Here is a 13,752-nt window from a genome sequence, read left to right as displayed (position 1 = left end):
AACCCTATAGTAGGAGACAGTAACACCGGGAGCGCATGTCCAGATATGAGCACATCTCCAGATATGAGCACATCTCCAGATATGAGCACATCTCCAGATATGATCTACTGGACGGATGTCAACGTGAAGTGGAAGTTGACGATAAAATGAACCGCTTCGTATAGTCATAGTTCTCTCTTTTTGTATCTTTTGTCATCAGTTTCCTCCTGTAGAGTGGAAGAAAACAAGTAGTGTCGAAATATGCGATGTACAGTTATATATATATATATATATATTAGTGCTGTCAGGCGATTAAAACTTTTAATCGCGATTAATCGCATGATTTGTGTAGTTAATCGCGTGATTAATTGCAATTAATCGCAAAACGTGAAAGAAATGTGGCTCAAACTTTGTCTAATATTGTTTTAGAGCAGTGGTTCAAAATCACTTATAAACAGATTTGGCAACACTGGCCAGAAACGACCAGTGTTGCTTCTTTTTGTCTTATTTTGTATAGACCTTGTATGCCATAGAGTTATACTGGCAACACCTCTGGCTTCAAGTTTCTAGCTGGTCTGGATATGTGCTGCTCGTCGACTCGTCTCTGTGTGTCAGTCCCAGCTCTGTGACTGGGAGATGGGACTGTGGATGGTCTGGATAGAACTTTCTGTTACAGTTAAATCCATATAAAAGTACCACACAACTGAAAAGTATCGCGACTGTGACCGCAAGTTATAGACACGTGTGTGTGGCTATAACGAGGCACAGCTGTTTACAATGCGATGCAAAATGAACAGCGGGGGCTTTGCTTTTGGTCTGGATGGATGAATTGCACAGGGTTTCTCAAGCGCTTTCTTGGACTGGAACGGACACGTTCCAGTGAAATGTGAACTGTAAATGGAAGGCACTCCCCTGCATTGCAGGAACCAGTATTCCTCAACATCACGCATTTGCGTTAATGCGATAAAAAAAATGAGTGCCGTTAATAAGGTGTAAGGCATTAATAACGCGATAACTTTGACAGCACTAATATATATATAAATATATATATATATATATATATATATACACACACCGTATGGGGGCCTGGTACTATAGCAGATTATCATGCTGGAAATATTAGAAATGTCCAGGTTGAATGCCTCTCACTTGGCCCAATTTTCTACAGTGCCACCCTGATCTTTGTGACTGCAGACTGTACAGTGTAGGTATAGTATATTGGTTCCAGAATGCCCATTCAGGAGTCCAGCTCTGCCGTATCCCAAAAGCTAGTTTCATCTTGTTTCACCACTAACATTACATTATTCAGTATAGACGGTCTGTGCGCTCCAGTTTGCAAATGTACAAGTCTGTGTTTTCTTATGAAGGCTTGCAAGTTAAAGTCAGTCATAATTACTATTTGTGCATGGCACATGCAGGGTATTGTAAGACAAGGCAAGGCAATTTGTATAGCACAGTTCGACAAGGCAATTCAATGTGCTCAATCAAGCAAAAGAAACACAATTACAGTATACAATTACAATTAGGATTGACTTGCCGAGGGGTGTTAAAATAAAATAAAACGTCTGGGTTTCCGAGGCTAAGAGGTGTTTAACATTACCGATTAGAGTTGGGCGTGGACTTTTAATCTGTCCTTTAATCTAGCCTTGGCTTCCTTAATTGAAGAAAGGTATATGGCACATGGTTTTCTGTGGTACCATACGGTCACGGTGTCCCATTTCAATGTAGAACTGATACCTAATATGGCCATGTTATTGTCGTACAGCAATTAAACAGGAGGGGCCTATTAGGAAAAGGCCCTGCCCCATGATGCTATAAATTGCTTGTCAATTGTTTCAAATAATAAGCAGCTCTCAAAGAACTCGACAGACGCTATACGTTTTGATTCCAGGTAAGAACACTATTGTTTCTTTCATGTAAACCCAGAATTCTGGTAACAGTCAGACTTGGTAGCAGCATGGTTATACAGTATATTCATCTTATACCGATAGTTCTTATAGTTCAGGTACATGTTCACATGTGCGTGTTAACAATGTATATTATATACTGTATATGTGTACATCGAGATGGGTCTGAGAAAGGAGGTTGTGTTGTGGTGTTATTTACTTACTTTAATACTATTTATTTGAACTGACTAAATAATAACCAGTTCCTCAATAAAGCCTCAATTGCAAATGAGGAGTTTCCAGTGTTCGCCTTTTGATGATGCACACAATCAATGTTTTAGAGTAACATTCCATTAGTTCAGAACAAGTGCATGCTTCTTTTCTTCTTGAAGTCTAAATGAATATTTAGGAACTTGACCACAGAGGGCAACATTCTCTCTTAAAAAAAATTATTTACATTTTTATGCATGAAGAAATACAATCAGATTATGACTCTGTACTGGGCAATCAATCCCTGGGTGAGAAGAAGTCAATGTCATCATCCTTAATCCATTTTGGGCGGGAACCCCTTTTGGTGTTAGCATTATGTTATGCTTTAGCTATTGAAAAATAGCAGATCTACAAGCTCATAGTGCGCCACTGAGTGGCGCGCTACGAGCTTGTGTAGGTCTGCTATTTTTGAAAAATCGAAGAACGACTGACATAGAAACATGGCTTTTTCAGAAAAGTGTCAGGATGTAGAAGACATTAAATAACATCGTCTTTGCACTCTCTCTTCCCTTCCCTGCAGGCTATTACCCTTCCACTCATCATGTCGAAGGCGAAGATATTTACGTTTATGCTCATATTATGTGTAAGCTCCAGTGTGAGTGATGCTTTGACTACTGCGATTGGTCTTGGTATTCATCGCCAGAGCAACGTTGTGATTAAGAATCATTGTACTTCCCACAGGCTCCAGAACCCCCGGTAGGCTATAATTGTTTATTTTTTATAATCCTTTATTAATATATATTTTTTTTTAATCAGTTACTCTAAACATATTTTTTCTTCTTACTTTTAAGGATGTACATGACTAGTGGCCGATCGGGCCACACGCCTATGCCATATTACATCGGCTCCAACAGGATGACGAATTTGGAGTTCCGCCAGACGGGTGCTGCCGGTGTCATCACCTACGATCTCTTCAATACCTTGACCAAACGTGTAGACAGGAAATTGGCCCTCATGTTTTCGCCCCACAACTCCATGTATCACTCCAAATGGTTTTACTCCAACTGGTTTGCCGCAGGATTCTTTCCAAACTGGAAAACTGGCAATCACAATCTTTATCGTGATATGCGCTCCCGGCGTCAGAGATGGTTTGTCAGAAATACCGCACCGCGACACATCACCTACAGATACGGTACATTTACTGTCAAGGCCACAATGACACGCACTCGCACACCTACGATGACAGTGGACGTTTTTGATAGGTGGGTCCGTGGCTGAGTGTATGCTGAAATGCTAAGATGAGTTGCTGTTCCCCTGCATGCAGGCTTGTTAATAGAAAGGAGAGGTCGCACAGCTCGTAGTCACGATGCAAAAAAATCATTTTTATTTGGGTTACCAACCTTTCTATTTTCCAGTTTGTCTCCCGTGGTCAGCACCTCCCCACTATTGATGTGCGCTCCTACCTTTTTGTTTGCTTTGCTATTCAGGCTTGTTACCTTAAACTTAAACAATACATGGGCACGGTAATGAGGTAAATCTATTCATTCAGTTAACAGTCTGTACTCTGTATCTTCTTCTGCATTGTAAACGTATGCAGACTCAGGTCTTTGGTTCATTGTAAAAACTAGAACTCTAGCGCCACACCACACCATCCAGGTGGCCAGTTGTCCAGGGTGCCCACTTGTTCAGGCAGACTATTCTCCAGTGTATTGTACTGTCATTCATTTTGTAATAATATGTGATGTAATAATAATCGACTCAAAAGAAAAGACGAGTTGTATTTTTATTTTAATCCATCTATATGTTTGGCTCTTTATCTCTTATCTTTGTATCGCAGTGCTACTTCTCTATCTTGTAAGTTGAAACATGCATCTTACTTGAAAATAAAAGCACCTAATCAGTGACTTGTGTGTTTTTTTTGTGAATTTGGGTGCAGAATAAAATATTACTAGGCTACTATTATTATTTAAATTCATAGGACATATTTACATCCTACGTCCTTGACCCTTTTATCCTCATTGCGACTGTATAGGTCGCAGATTACCATGAATATATAGCCAAGATGCGACCCTTCCTAACACAACCAGATGCTGAAAAAATTATCCACGCTTTTGTCACTATAGCCGCCTATAGATTACTGCAACGCTCTATTCACAGGATTACCAAAAATGGCCATAAACAGACTACAACTCATACAAAACTCTGCTGCTAGATTATTAACTAAAACAAAGAAAAGAGAACACATCACACCAGTAGTACACACCCTCCACTGGCTTCCAGTCTCCCATAGAATAGATTTTAAGGTACTACTTATAGTTTACAAAGCACTCAACAGCCAAGGCCCTGCATACATAACAGATTTCTTACCATCATACACTCCATCTGGAACACTTACAGGTTTACTAACCACAAAAGAAAAAAAGAAACCACGAAAGAAAATAGGAGAGGCAGCATTCTCGTTTTTTGCACCAAAATTATGGAATACAATTCCTCAGGAAATCAGAGAGGCCAACTCCACCAACATATTCAAACACAAACTAAAAACACACCTCTTCAGATTAGCCTTCTCCACCACCCTGCCGTAGCACTTTATTGAGGCCTCCCATCATGTATTTTATTATTATTCTATATATATTTTTCTCTTAACAAATATCTTAAATGCTGGACCTTCTCATGCCTATTTTTATCTCAATGTCTGATGTCATGCACGTCCACTGTCTTGTCTTGTCTTGTGTTGTGTTTGTTTTAACCAACAGTAAAGCACTTGATGTACTGTATGTCCTGCCTGTGAAGCACTTTGAACTGCAACCCTGTATGAAAGGTGCTATATAAAGCTTATTATTATTATTATTATGAAAACAAAATACCTACAAAAACTTTACTATATACAAACTGGTCAAACGTTGGCCAAATTGTAAAATGACATAAGTAACACAATTGTGAAAATAGCCGCTCTAAAAGCTCACAACGCCTCGCATTGCAAGGCGCTGTGAGCTTGTAGATCTGCTATTTTCACAATATTTATCTGTGGAACCGAGTCAAACAAAATGTAATGCCTAAACTCCTAGTTCTAAGTGCTAATCAGGGTGGCGGTCCCCAGTTCAAACAGGGTTCTTTTGGGGGGTCACAGCCATAGACTGTAAAAGGTCACGGCCTGAAAAGGTTGAGAACCCATGCTTTTGCAAAATTATTTCAGGGGGTCCCCAGATTATAAAAATAAATAAATAAGAGTTTACATAGTATACACATAGTACAACCTTAATGATTATATCTGGTTTCAGATGATGTATCTTCTCAATTATTAAGGTTATTGTAGCAGCCAATTTGTATTGGGGGCGTGGAGGGGGGGGGGCAGGGATCGTGAGACATGGCAACATCAACACTACTATTTTATGTGTTGGTGTTTGTATGACAGATATAATATTCTCTCCCCCTCTCTCTCTCTCTCTCTCTCTCTCTCTCTCTCTCTCTCTCTCATATTTCTTTAGATTATCCAGAAACTTCTGCTTTTGAACATAAATGGTGATTTACCGGCAGCCTGCTTGCTATGCATGATGTGCCTGGAAGGAACTGGACCCAGTTTAAACAGCTTCTGTCTTGTATCAACCTCTATGGTAGCAAGTATATCAACCCATAATAGCATACTCTGTAACTTTACTCTCACTCTCTTCTTTTTTTACTCTAAAAAACAACATTCAACATGTCAGGTAACAAATGTCATACAGTGCATATAGTCACTGTCTACAAATAATGACCTTTGTAATGGTGATAAACTGTTCAAATCACATCATATGAATATGGTGGGCAGAGTGAATGGAGAAAGTAAATGAAAGGGACATGGGACAGATTTGGGTTTTATATGAACCTTAAATGAATGCACAAACATTGACTTGGACAGGCTTGCAATGTTGTTAGGCTGTGCCGAACTTATATTTTGTAGCAAAAAATAAATAAACATTTGAATTGCGAAAAAAAGAAGAAAAATAAAATGAGGTCAGAGTGGTTTATTGTTAGATCACTGAAACCTTCTGAAGAGGAACTAGCAGACTGTTAGATATTAAGTCAGGTCTCTTCATCTGAAGACAGAAGACCCTCAATGGAACCAAACATTATCACGTTTAAATTATTCAACGTGATAATGTCCCATTCAGTGCATTGACCAGAATTCTGAATTCTTATGCAAAGCTTCCTTTCACACTTCACTAAGCAGCATCATGAAGCCAGTGTGAACACACCCAAAGTTATTTGTTTTTGTTTCCACCAGAAAAATAATACTTTTAGTTGCTCCACTGCGCCTTCTACCGATATTGCCCAGAGAATTGCCCCATAGAGAATATTTTTCCTCTGGTGAAAAGAAATCCCTTTCTGGCTAAAAAGTACAGTTTCATACGTGTGGTGGGGGGCTCAGAGTGCGTCCACTAAGGAAAGTAGGCTTTCTAATGACACAACCCGCCTTTGTTTTGGTGAGTAGCAAAAACGTTCTTTTTATTTACACTAAAGAGTAGAGGCTGGTCTGCATTCATGCGAGCGGCGGAAGTTGAGAGTAACATAGCTCTAAAATAAATGAAACGCATTAGAGCTATGGATCAGAGCTATGTTAACGCTAAGGATTTTACTTAACTCGCCAAGTAAAAGAAATAACCTTGGTGTAGTCATAGTCCGGCAGACAACAGGCTTCTTTTTGTTTAAAATGGGAAATTTGGTATAGTTGTTTTTTTATTGGCCTAACATAATATTGTGCCCAAATGTGCTCTTTGTGCAAAACTAATGCTTGGAATGGATAAAGCATAATGACATTTTTAATATAAAACAAACTGCTCAATACCGACAGCCGGTGAGAAAGTGGATTCATGAATGTATACGTATTAGACAATATTTTAGGCCAATTTAAAAAAACTATATACCAAATTTCCCACTCCACACCCCCGGCTGCCGGACTATCATGGACTCAGACCTATAGTGTTAGTAGTCCCGGTAGAGTAGTTCAGGAGGAACGGATTGTGTGGCCCTGGTTTTTCCCTAATGGGACTGATCGAGGGTAGCTACTAGTGGGACGTAAGTCGGGACTTGATCACCGCGGCTGGGTCACCTGAGTGAGGGGTATGCATGTTGGGAGACCCGCATGACCCCGATGACCTTGGGATACATCACTGAGGATGCGTCCCAGGTGCATCCATGCAATGTATTTTTGTTTTAAACATCCACCTCAGCACAATCACAAAGTCAGCCAAATCAACTAAAACATATAGCATGGGTTTCCGCAAGGTATAGAAAAAGGTGTACATGCATTCATCTTCAGTAGACTTGGTCTATAAAGCTTTTTAATGGTTTAGGGCCAAAATACATTTCTGATCTTGTACGATATCATGAACCATCCAGATCTCTCAGGTCATTTGAGAAAGGTCTGCTTTTTGCCCCTACAACCAAAAATAGATGTGGGGAAGGAGCATTTAGCTTTTATATGCACCAAATACCGAACAAACTCCCATTATGCATCCTATAATGTAATTGTATAATTGTGTTGTTCTAATTCTGTGTGAGGTTCTGTTTAAAGCACATTAATTGAATTGCTTTGTTGTTGAAATGTGCTAGATACAAATAAAACTGCCTTCCCTTGCCTTGCCTTACAATAAAATATCATATACTGGAAAATACCCTACCTGTACAAATGGTAATATGACTGAAAATGCAATTCAGGCATTTAGCAGACTTTAACTTTAACTTGCAAGCCTTCATAAGAAAACACTGAATGGGCATTCTGGAACCAAGCCTATAGGTCCCAAAGATCAGGGTGGCACTGTAGAAAATGGGGCCAAGTGAGAGGCCATCTGGACATTTAAATTATAGCCTATATGCGTTATAAGAACATAATAAAGTAGCGAAATCACCGGCAGTCTATCATATGATTCAAATCTAAAGTAAAGGGCCCCAGCATGATAATCTAGTACCAGACCCCCATGTTTTACAAACGGATACAAAACATATTTCGACACTACTTGTTTTTCTCTCACTCTAAAGGAGGAAACTGATGGCAAAAAGATACAAAAAGAGAGAACTATGACAACGATACATTTCAACATCATGTTGACATCCGAGGTCCAGTAGATCATATCTGGAGATGCGGTCCGGTACTTAAAGCACTACACCATTGGCTTTTAAAGTTGGGGTCTCAGGGGTCCTTAATTGGAAGGGTATAGAAACTAAAATCAGCCAGAGAATTTATCATTCATGTACTGTACTGTACTGTACTGTACTGTACTGTACTGTACTGTACTGTACTGTACTGTGTTGAGAATAAACATACAATTTGGATAGCATACATTAGATCACCCAGGTTGTATGTTTCTTGAATGACCACCCCCTCCCCATATAGTCGGTGGGGCTATAGCTCCTAATGGTAGACCTGTCCATTATTTTTCAATTTCCGACACAATCAACAGAGGATACGCTGGGACAGAATAGTGGCTTTCTCAGGGCCTACAAGCGGTATTTGGCTGCCAGGGCTGGCTGTCTTGTAATCCAAAAATGTACACGCGTGTGGGTAGGGTGGCCTGGCTGGCCTGGTATGACCTGAATGATTCAGCCATGCCTTGGTGTGAGATATGATCTGGACAACAGATGTCAATATGAAGTTGAAGATAAAAATGGACCACTTCTGTATCCAAGTCATTCTTCTCTCTTTTTTTGGGGGCAATCTTTAGTCTTTATCAGACAGATTAGTCATATACTTCTCTCTTTGTTAAGTTCATCATCACTGATGTGTACACATGTACACAGCCACGGAAGAGCCGTTTGTGGCAGATGTGCGCTGTGTGTGTCTGTGCGTGCGTGCGTGCTTGCGTTTGTATATTTGTGTAGCCTACGTGACGTCTCTCTCTTCACGTTATTGCCATTAGACGGTGCATTGTTTTCAATAAAAAAGGTGTTTTGATCCACTCTGTCTCAGGATCTGGCATTTTCCTGTTGCGCATTTACAATGGAGTGAAATCCAAGATGGATGCCAGATCAGAGTGGATCAAAACACTTTTTTTATTGAAAACAACGCACCGTAGACTTTCAAACGCAGGGCGTACAGGCAAAGCTGAGAAGTGGGGCAGCAACGTAAGCACCTTAGATTGTGCGTATGTACATGTTAAGAGCGATTATAGGTCCGCGAGCCAAAAATTGAAACACCATCATAGTAATGATCACTCAGAATCGAAAAATTCCTCTACGAGAGTCTAAATCTTAGGCCATACCATACAGCTCACGCAAAGGAAATGGCCTGCAACTCAAGTGTTCTCAGGGGTGAGAAATGTGATGAGCGAGAGAGAGCTACAAACTGTTACTTTTCATGATTAAAAAGAAAAAGAAAAATCTGCTATTTTGAAAATCATATTCTTTGCAAATCTTCGAATATATTATGTATCTTTTTAAACTGAACATTTTTAACTCTTAAATCTTTGCTTCTTGGGGTCAGAATATTTTCAGGTTGGGGTTTGCAGCCAAATACATACATGTTTGGGGGTCCTTGACATGAAAAGGTTTGAGCACCACTGATACACTATATAGCAAACGCTTGCAGAAAACTGTTGGAATTTAGAAGCCATTTGCATAATGGGTTGCATTGCCGATTGGAGTTGGGTGCTGACTTTTAATCTGTCTTCCAATTGTGGCACCAACAACTATTACTTCAGTTTTGTATTTGTTTAATTGAAGAAAAGTATGGCACATCCGGGTTGGTTCAACTTCTCATCTCAATGTAGAACTGATACGTAATATGGCCATGGCCATGTCATCATTATGCAAGAATCGGACAACAGCAATTTGCAGTTTTAAACAGGAGGGGCCTATTAGGAAAAGGCCCTGCCCCATGATGCTATAAATTGCTTGTCAATTGTTTCAAATAATAAGCAGCTCTCAAAGAACTCGACAGTTTTGATTCCAGGTAAGAACACTATTGTTTCTTTCATGTAAACCCAGAATTCTGGTAACAGTCAGACTTGGTAGCAGCATGGTTATACAGTATATTCATCTTATACCAATAGTTCTTATAGTTCAGGTACATGTTCACATGTGCGTGTTAACAATGTATATTATATACTGTATATATGTACATCGAGATGGGTCTGAGAAAGGAGGTTGTGTTGTGGTGTTATTTACTTACTTTAATACTATTTATTTGAACTGACTAAATAATAACCAGTTCCTCAATAAAGCCTCAATTGCAAATGAGGAGTTTCCAGTGTTCGCCTTTTGATGATGCACACAATCAATGTTTTAGAGTAACATTCCATTAGTTCAGAACAAGTGCATGCTTCTTTTATTCTTGAAGTCTAAATGAATATTTAGGAACTTGACTGCAGAGGGCAACATTCTCCCTTAAAAAAATGTATTTAAATTTTATGCGTGAAGAATAAATGCATCAGATTATGACTCAATCCCTGGGTGAGAAGAAGTCAATGTCATGATCCCCTTTTGGTGTTAGCATTATGTTATGCTTTAGCTATTGAAAAATAGCAGATCTACAAGCTCATAGCGCGCCACAGCGCTACGAGCTTGTAGGTCTGACATAGAAACATGGCTTTTTCAGAAAAGTGTCAGGATGTAGAAGACATTAAATAACATCGTCTTTGCACTCTCTCTCTCTTCCCTTCCCAGGCTATTACCCTTCCACTCATCATGTCGAAGACGAAGATATTAACGTTTATGCTTATATTATGTTTGAGCTCCGTGAGTGACGCTTTTGTACGTAGGTCTTTTAGACGTCTCAAGGCTCACGTTGCCACGCTCACTCATCGCCAGTGCAACATCGTGTTGAGGAACCATTGTACTTCCCATAAACTCCAGAACCCCGGGTAGGCTACTTTTAATGTTTTTAAATGTTTATTGATTTTTCATTACAACAAAGTAATTTCAATTCAATACAACAAAGTAATTTCAATTCAATTTCAGTAATAATTTACATATATTTCCCCCCCACATCCCCACAAATACAAAGACAATATTTGATGAAACATCAGGCAATGTTCATAAATACAGAACAAATTAAAAAAGAATAACGAAAAAAAAACACATACATTACATACAGTTAAATCAAACAAATGCACAATGTCCGTCACAGTTCTCTATGATTTATTTTAATCAGTTACTCTCTAAACATTTTTTTTCCCTTCCTACTTTTAAGGATGTACATGTACAGTGGCTCAGCCGTAGCTATGAAACATTACATCGAACCCAACATGGAGGTGCAGTTGGAGTTCCGCAAGACACCGTATGCCACCAGGGGTGCCGTCGGCGTCATCACCTACGACCTCGTCGATACCAAGACCAACCGTGTGGACACGAAATTGGCCTTCATGTTCTCCGTGCCCTTCAACTTCATCTTTCACTCCAACTGGTTTGCGGCGGGATTCTTTCCAAAGTCCAAAGTTTGCGATAAGTATCTTTACCGCGAGATGTACTACAACCACGAGAGCATGTTTGTCAGACGTAAGGCTGCGCATGCCATCACCCACATAGATGGTAGATTTACTGTCAAGGCCACAATGACAAACACGCACGCACCTAACATGTCCGTGGACGTTTATGATCTGATAAGAGGAGCTAGTCCTAGCTAGAGACTTGTTTCCATTGTGGTCCTATATGTGTAGGCTACAAACAAATGTAATTCCCTTGAATGAGGGGAAAAGATGATTAAATGAATGAACAGAATGACAACGTGTTGCTGTGTCTCCATTCACTGTAACAAATACTGTATTTTATCATCATTCACAATTTCACATAGAAATTATATGACTGAACACATATCTCTTGCAGTATTGCTCAACATACAAATGTCCTAAGTTAAATGGTTTATCCACATCATGACAGTTCAATAATAATAATTATATCTGGTTTAGATACCCCAAATACAGTATACCAACTGTAGTCTGTACTGCATTTCAAAACACTAACATGTATTAGTATTGTAACTTTGCTACTGTTCACTCTCATGAGAGTACCAAACACATTTCAACAACATAAATACATTTCTGCATCATTCCCAGCTATATTAGCAAACTGTTGCTAACTAATTAGCTTTGTGTTCTTGGGTCAGATAACATAGCATTGTTATCACCAGAAAACCCTTTGTAAACACATTATCCAAAACGGCAAAATAGCACTCAAATGTCCTGATCTAAAACCATCATAGGTGCACGTGCACCAGCATTTTACCTTGAATGAGGGGAAAAGATGATTAAATGAATGAACAGAATGACAACGTGTTGCTGTGTCTCCATTCACTGTATTAATGACGGCAGCGTAAGTGAACAGATCTAATGAACAGATTGAAGACTAATGCATTAGTGCCCGCTGTATTCTCTTCAGAATCAGGCACAAGCCATGACGTTGGCGGCCCCTGCAGTCTACTGCAGGCATCTAGAGATAGTATTCAATATATCACACAAACAAAGAAAAATAAATAAGAAAAGGAAAAAAAAACTGCTCAGGTATGGGTAAAATGTAGAAGACAAATTCCATGTGTGTGCAAATGTACTGTGGCAAAACGCCCCAGCAACAACATCAATATACAAATACATACTGTGCTGTAAAACAGAATAAACCCCTGGTTGGTCTGCACTGGACCTCGTTTGTATGGCTGGTATTGATGCTTTTAAATCTAATGTTTGAATGTTGTTACTACAGTGCTTTTTATTTAGCTATAATAGAATAACATGTGTTGTCAGTTAGATACTTTACCTATGGAACATAATGTTTTGTGCTACCCTGATAATTCTATTGTACTATACACCTTGCTGAACCATTTTCACATTTTAAATGTTTTTATACCAGACCGCCATGAGATATTAGTCGTTAGACAAGTACAGAACTGTTTGTAATGCGCTTACAGAAACCTATGAAATGAATAGGCATTCTCTCATTGCTGGGACCCCCATTCGATATGTTCTCTGGGACCCCAATTTCTTCACTGGAAAATCCATTTGGATCCTTTTGCGCACTCTCTGTCTCTGACTTAAAGACCTGTCCATTTAGTTACAAACTATCTATCATTTGGGGACCCCCTAGAACCAGCTCAAGGACCCCACTTTTAGAACCTGGACACATTTCTTAACAGCAATATTCAGGTCGATGGAAATGCTGAACTTAGTTCAGTTTCAGTTTCAGTGTTTGCCTCTACTGCTGTAATACCAATAATGTCCTCACTGTGTCACTATCATGCTCAAGAAGAGTATGCACTGCAGTGTGCACGTATTGCCCATGCTCACTGTGTTCCATTTTTGTCTTCAATTTTGTAGCAGTGATATTGTTCACAATTGTTACATATTTTCTTCCTCAAAGTCAAACACTTCTTCTTGTTTCTCTCATGAGCTTTGTCACAAGACCTACAGGAGACATCCAGAATTCCACATCGTATTTATTTATTTTTGCTATAAGGTTATCAATTAACTGATCCAACGGGTTTGCTCCATATAAGATCCCTCCTCAAAAGTGAGTCTTATCTCTACAAAATACAGACTTAACACTCTTATGTCTCTTATGCAGTGGTGGAAAAATAACTATGTACATTTACTGTAATTTAGTACTCCACTACATCTCGGATCCATATATTGTACTTTTACTCCACTACATTTATTTGAAAACTTTAGTTACTAGTTAGTTTGTATAGGTTTTTATTAAAACTATCTACAAGCCG

General features: G+C 39.2%; 1 long non-coding RNA gene across 1 annotated transcript; it reads left to right on the top strand.

The window, feature by feature from the left end:
- The first annotated feature begins 1,829 nt into the window (after positions 1-1,829).
- On the top strand, positions 1,830-11,932 carry LOC308313057. Its single transcript, XR_013963837.1, has 3 exons — positions 1,830-1,870; positions 10,716-10,912; positions 11,242-11,932. It is a non-coding gene; the product is annotated as an uncharacterized lncRNA (long non-coding RNA).
- Positions 11,933-13,752: the final 1,820 nt, after the last annotated feature.

This window comes from Protomyctophum bolini (genome assembly GCF_963924005.1).
Source record: "Protomyctophum bolini genome assembly, chromosome: 3".
Taxonomy (NCBI): domain Eukaryota; kingdom Metazoa; phylum Chordata; class Actinopteri; order Myctophiformes; family Myctophidae; genus Protomyctophum; species Protomyctophum bolini.
Note: the sequence above shows the minus strand (reverse complement) of the source record. Positions and strands in the feature narration are given on the sequence as shown.